Genomic DNA, 7,825 nt, shown 5'->3' on the forward strand with positions numbered 1-7,825 from the left:
TCTTCGCAGCGAAGTACTTTAGGTTAGGCGATTTCATTGTTGTTTGAAGTAGTCTCTCGCCATCCATAATTGAGGCCATAGACTTTTAGATGACGTCAGGCCGTTCAACAGAAGACATACATATTTGAGATAGGATGCATTTTGACTTCGATTTTGATAAAAATATACATTTTTCGACATAGATACCGACATATGTGGAAATGTAAACCCTATTATCATGACGTCATAGCGTTCATGTTAGCATGAACGAAACAACAACTATCAGCCTCGATATATATATATCTATGCATATATATACAAATTGAAGGAATGTTAAATATTTTTCAACTATCATTTGAATTGAATATGCTGATTAAATTTGTATGAAAGACTTTAAAAACATGTCAAATCAGGTAAGACCCTGTATAGAAGGAGACGATTTTAAACTAAATTTCAACCAGCAAAAATATAATGTAATGCAAGAAAAAAGGGAGGATACATAGCTAAGAATACGATAACGAAGCTGTAATAATGTCGAATTTCAAATATATTACAATGAAACAAAAACAAGATGCATTTAACGATATTGAACACTTGACTTGACTTGTCACAAGGCCATAATTATGATGTTTCAAATGGTGTTTTAATGATGTTTTATTGAATCGCTGCATATTAGTAAAGAGCGGGAATATTGTATACATATATGTACGACTTTGAAAAAAATATCTTTGCATCAAATTGCTTTAGATCGCTATATTGAAGACAAATGTAACCCGGTATCAACTTATATAGTTACCTTAAAACAACTGATTTATACATTGTTAATGGAAGACTTGGAAAAGATTGTTATACAGGGAAAAATGTAGCAATGCCAGTTTACTGGATTATCTCATTGTTTCATCAGAAGTATTTTTGAAGATTTTGAGGCGAAAGACTTTGTAATACAATAAAGTCGAATCTAAACAAAACAAAACCAATTCTCTAATTATTTCGAACACATTGAAACTGTCGGATTGATAGGACTACTGCAAACTAGAAGTTATATAACAAACCAATCTGTGATGGATGGTGCTGTACACGAAATAACTGGTATTTGAAATATGTATACCCTTCTGGTAAAACTAAACACAACACTGAAAAAGACGGTTTTCACAAGATTTTGCTAACAAAAGACGAAAGTTTAATATTTCAAAACATCACTAGAAATGATTAGAAATATTCTGAATAAAAAACGCTGAAGACAAAAGGCAAAGAATATCGCAATCTGATTGAAAAATGTCAAAAAGTGTTTTGGGATATTTTGAATAAAATGTTTTGTACGAGGAAAAACCACTAAAGTGAACATATACAGGAAATATACAATTACTTCAATCAATAATCTTAACGCTGACAACAGCGACGCAGAAGACTTTCGGTTACCTATGTCTGACATAAATGGATTTTTTATGATCATGTTCCTATTAGTCCGAATATTTGAGAAAGAGATAAGATGTTCAAAATCTTAGTATTAGTAAAGCATGTGTAAATTATGAAATCCTGAATGAATATGTACTATTCTATAGAGACTTTTATTTAAAGAAATAATTAACGATGATTCGTGTATTATTGCAGGATATACAACGAGGACGAGGATATTTTGCAATTAAATTAATAACGAAGGCCGCAGGCCTGAGTTATTAATTAAAATTGCAAAATATCCGAGTCCGAGTTGTATATCCTGCAATAATACACGAGTCAAAGTTGATTATTTCTATTCTACCATGTACTGTTTAGTTCTGAGATCGACCTCTTTCTAATAGAAAAACAGCAAAGAAACCCCGGGAAAACCTTGTAATTTATTTCTTGAGTATTGCATTATTTGTTGATGAAATATACAGTACTACGATCAAGAGCATCTATCATATGGCATTGATTTTGAAAATTAAAGAAAAAAAGGAATAAAAACAAAGAAAAAGAGTGGGGGCCTCCGTAGGATTCGAACTCGCGTCGTGATAAAAATATATTGAAAGACTAACCCATTAGCCCACTCGGCTATAGTAACCTTTTATGAAACTGGTGAATATTATATATTTAAAATTGTAACAGCCGTGACTCACGAGCGTGTATTATTGGCACGAGCGTGGGTTATTGGAAAATAGTACATGGTTTTTAACCAATCAAAACTAGCGTTACATAGCAAACATGGTAGAATAATGTATATTATTATACACTGGCAATATACCACAATCATGAACTACAATGAGACTTATTGAACCAATATACAAAAACAAGGGAGACATCAATGATCTCGATAATTATCAGGTCATAACTTTAGTATCGTTCTTGGGAAAATTATGTATATCTACATCTGTATATCAAATAATTGATTGAATCAGTTGTCTGATCAAATACATTTCATTCGTTGGAATCCAGCCTGGATTATTGTTCCACTATCGTGGAAACTTAGGTAAGGCGAACAGGAAATAAGCTCGCCTGCCTATATTACTATATAAACATTCGAGCTTTATATATATATATCAGGATGCTTCCCATTAGAAAATAAAATAGAAAGTATTTTGGAACAAATTAATCACAGAAAACAAATTGTCAAAAAAATTATACCATTACAGATGCAATGCACGAAATGGATGTATTTCGCTAAAAATGATTACGATTTGTGAAGACAACATTCAGTGACTTAGGTTTGACTTATATAATTATGATCATTCCAAAAAATTATTATTTCAAGTGTACAAAAATCATAAACATATTGTAAAATAAAAGCTAAATGCTCAGTTTTTTTCAAAAGTGGTTACGGATATCGAGAAGAGTAGTAGAGGGCAAAATTATCCATTATTCAAATCTAACTATTGTTTTGAGAACTTCTTAAACAGATTAAATAAAGGGGATCACAAAGTGTTTGGTAAATTCCGTACGTATGCCTCTGGAAACTAGAAACCCCTCGAGATGGGAGAACTACTGATTAGGAACCCTCGAGATGTGAGAACTACTGAGTAGGAACCCCTCGAGATGGGAGAACTACTGAGTAGGAACCCCTCGAGATGGGAGAACTACTTAGAAGGACTCCTCGAGATGGGAGAACTACTGAGTAGGAACCCCTCGAGATGGGAGAACTACTGAGTAGGAACCCCTCGAGATGGGAGAACTACTGATTAGGAACCCTCGAGATGTGAGAACTACTGAGTAGGAACCCCTCGAGATGGGAGAACTACTGAGTAGGAACCCCTCGAGATGGGAGAACTACTGAGTAGAAACCCCTCGAGATGGGAGAACTACTGAGTAGGAACCCCTCGAGATGGGAGAACTACTTAGAAGGACCCCTCGAGATGGGAGAACTACTGAGTAGGAACCCCTCGAGATGGGAGAACTACTGAGTAGGAACCCCTCGAGATGGGAGAACTACTGAGTATGAACCCCTCGAGATGGGAGAACTACTGAGTAGGACCCCTCGAGATGGGAGAACTACTGAGTAGGAACCCTTCGAGATGGGAGAACTACTGAGTAGGAACCCCTCGAGATGGGAGAACTACTGAGTAGGAACCCCTCGAGATGGGAGAACTACTGAGTAAGAACCCCTCGAGATGGGAGAACTACTGAGTAGGAACCCCTCGAGATGGGAGAACTACTGAATAGGAACCCCTCGAGATGGGAGAACTACTGAGTAGGAACCCCTCGAGATGGGAGAACTACTGAGTAGGAACCCCTCGAGATGGGAGAACTACTGAGTAGGAACCCCTCGAGATGGGAGAACTACTGAGTAGGAACCCCTCGAGATGGGAGAACTACTGAGTAGGAACCCCTCGAGATGGGAGAACTACTGAGTAGGAACCCCTCGAGATGGGAGAACTACTGATTAGGAACCCCTCGAGATGGGAGAACTACTGAGTAGGAACCCCTCGAGATGGGAGAACTACTGAGTAGGAACCCCTCGAGATGGGAGAACTACTGAGTAGGAACCCCTCGAGGTGGGAGAACTACTGAGTAGGAACCCCTCGAGATGGGAGAACTACTGAGTAGGAACCCCTCGAGATGGGAGAACTACTGAGTAGGAACCCCTCGAGATGGGAGAACTACTGAGTAGGAACCCCTCGAGATGGGAGAACTACTGAGTAGGAACCCCTCGAGATGGGAGAACTACTGAGTAGGAACCCCACGAGATGGGAGAACTACTGAGTAGGAACCCCTCGAGATGGGAGAACCACTGAGTAGGAACCCCTCGAGATGGGAGAACTACTGAGTAGGAACCCCTCGAGATGGGAGGACTACTGAGTAGGAACCGCTCGAGATGTGAGAACTACTGGGTAGGAACCCCTCGAGATGGGAGGACTACTGAGTAGGAACCGCTCGAGATGTGAGAACTACTGGGTAGGAACCCCTCGAGATGGGAGGGCTACTGAGTAGGAACCCCTCGAGATGGGAGGACTACTGAGTAGGAACCCTCGAGATAACCCTCGTAGCACATTAAAGTTTGTTAAGAGTGTAATACAAATCTTGAATCTTTGGAATTGGATTTTGTGATATGGCCATCCGAAGTATATCCTAATTATAAAAAGCTTCTACATTAAACGTATTTATACGTGAAAACATGATTATACCTATTTGTGTATTATAGAGAGAAAAATGTCTGACTGAATGTCAGATGTGGCGATTCTTAATGTATCAAAACTCAGCAAAAACCCTGCTTTACTCTAATGATGCAGGATGTGTAATCAAACAATTGAACGTTGATTGTTTAATGGTGGAAATACACCAGAAAGCGTTTAAACATATAATGAATGAAGATCACTTTAGTTTTATCTAGTTATTGCCTTAATACTTCCTCCGAATTCTTGACTACGTGTTCATTACATGTGTACTATCATGTCTGTGACTATCGTGTCTTAATATGTCTATATACGGACACATTTCCCAGATAATTAAGGATGCTGACGTTATCGCCGCTCCTTCGTTTATCATAATGCTACACTATGATGTTAAAGTTACCTGTGGTTACGGCCAGATAAACGTAAATACATACAAACGTATGTACGCGTAAACCCTCGATCAATCATCACAAGGACCAGTCGAATATTACCAACTTTTTACATTTGCAATATTTATTAAAGGCAAATAATATATACCAGCAAGTGCGTTATGACTGATAGCGGGTCCTTTAAACCATTGCAACATTGCCTATGCGGTTAACAAATCTTATTTGTATAGCACGTTAAACAAGCTACATCTACACAATGTAACTTACAACAGATATTTCATTTCACATGGATCCAATATCCTAATATGTAAAAGTCAATATCAAGTCAGTAAAAAGGCACAATTTATCGGAAGTCGGTACAATAGATAATGATTATATACATATGGATGTGTGATGTGTGATACGTTGATGTGAGGGAAATGAAATAAACACATATATATGAATTACACACAACCACACTCACGCACGCGCGCAATCACGCACATAGTCATGCACGCACACAAACACACATACGTATGAATCCCCCATAAATTGATGGCTGTTCTTAAATGGCATTTGTTGTTGATAGAACGTTAAACAATACAAAGCCAAATCAAAATCCTTGTGAGAGGATTTCTTCATCTAGTGCATCTGATTCCTTGGTGATTTTAATTAAGTTATTCTTTAAAGCATCAAGTAATCGTACACGAACCAGACACATGATGCGTGTTGGTATTACTCATCAAGACCTAATGTAGCAGATTAGTTGGTGGACTAGATGTCAATGGCATTTGTCTGTATCTACCTGTACCAAGACATTTAAAAAGGGAAATGAATCATGTCTGTATTGATTTATCTGTTTCTACAGGTCTTACTGTGACTCTTTTTAAACAGAATACACCAACATCATGCAAGTATCTCCCAGGATTCCGACGACAATTTTTGTTAAGGATAAGACGTTTTGTATTCTATATAAATATTGATAGTAATTTGACAGCTACCATTATACCATGTCGTAAACAGTTTTATAATACAAGGTCGTTTTGAAATGGTTTTTGTGTTCGGAAAGGTACTTCGAGATGTAATGAGTTTTCCAATACATTGCTTGAGGGGTTCGCTCTAACAGCCGCTACAAGATTGGAGAACCGTATTTTACAACATTTCTCCAAAAACCGATAATTCATCTTTTTATACAGGTATATTAGGCACGATCAAAAGGTTTTGAAATAACCTGGTACTTCAGGGCACGCATTCAGAAAAAAAACTATCTCATGCTCAATTATGAAATCTGTGCTCAACTTAAATTGTTTTAAAATTACTTAAATCATGAAATAGCTGTTTAAAAGGAAAGCCTATCGAAAACAATTACCATTTGAAGTCTTTCCGAAATTCCTTCAAATTTTTCAACAAATAGCAATTGAGATATTCAACAAAATATTTGAGTCTAACCAGTATAAGTACGACTCTATGAATACAGACCCATGTTTTTATTATCTTCAATTAAAACGTTCCTTCGTATTTATGTTTTCATTGTGTCTCCATGATACCTTGGTATAACTGATTCCGTGACATTATGAAAACAACATATACAAAAACATTACTAAATAATAACTTCATGAGTTGCTTGTGTTTACATGTTATATCCTTTTTGGCAGATTAGTAAGTTGATATATTTGCGTTACCATCAATACGTCCCATTGAAAACCATTGAAAAAGTGGACCTAGTACCTTTATTCTGCGTTACAATCATTAAGCTTTAATTGGTTATATTAGTTGGAAGCTTACTGACAATTCCGTGGGCAAAAGTCTCATCAAGATCACGAAGTAATCAGCATGAAAACACTCGTAATTAAAAGTATCTTAAGAGTATACGAATTTACCGATACCTTGCCTGGATATTGACTATGGCTATAATGCGACGGCATTTATTGATTTTGATCAGGAATCAGTTGGTCAAAAGGTGATTGGCTAACTCACTTTATAAGAAAAAAAATCATTTCTCCTTCTCTTCAAAACCTGTGTGTGTGAGTATTCCTGAAGATAGACAGGCAGGGAGAAACGGGAAAGTGTTATAGTTTCATTTTTTCCTCAAGTTATATTCATAGATATTATTTATTCGCGATTTTAAAATGGTTGTTAAACTGTGTTAGACAAGTGAATTTTTAATTGTGATTAGCCTTTGGCCTGGAGATCAATCACAATGGGCAGATTTAATAAACATGTACAGAAGTCGTTAAATTAACCTAATGAATGCTTGTGAAAAACGAATTTTATTTTCAGAAATACAAACAATTTTACCCATCTGGTTAATCATATACAATCCTAACGGGTTCCCAGGCCATTTGCCCACCATACATCTTGCTGCCATATCGACAATAACAATATTAAAAACACTGTTCATTGCTTAAATAACTCCGCCATGACTTTATATGTATCTCATTAGTTATCTGCACTCGTGAAAAATATCGATATTCTGTCATACTCGGGAAGTATATATTATCTCCAACGGGAAACCATTCAATATCCTCTATATCCTAATTACTCTAGTTAGGTAGGATGAAAGCTCGTTTTGATATTAATTATCATGTATCTGGTTTCTTCTCTATATATATATTATTGCTATGAAAGTTGACGAGACCACAGGTTTAGAATATTAGTGTTTCAGCTAATGAATAACGATAATAATATAGTTTTTATTCAGGTAGAAAATACAGTTTATACAAAGTAATTGGAGTTTTGTGTGCTATGGAATTTCGCGTACAGATGTGTGTCGTTTACATAGGCTTTGCAAGTAATAACAAAATAATCAAAGTATCTCAATGATCCCATTGCTTTTTTTAATAGTTGTAATTATTTAAAGATTTTATCTATTGGTTTCATTCTATTACTTATCAT

Source organism: Pecten maximus, chromosome 18 (assembly GCF_902652985.1).
Source record: "Pecten maximus chromosome 18, xPecMax1.1, whole genome shotgun sequence".
NCBI lineage: Eukaryota > Metazoa > Mollusca > Bivalvia > Pectinida > Pectinidae > Pecten > Pecten maximus.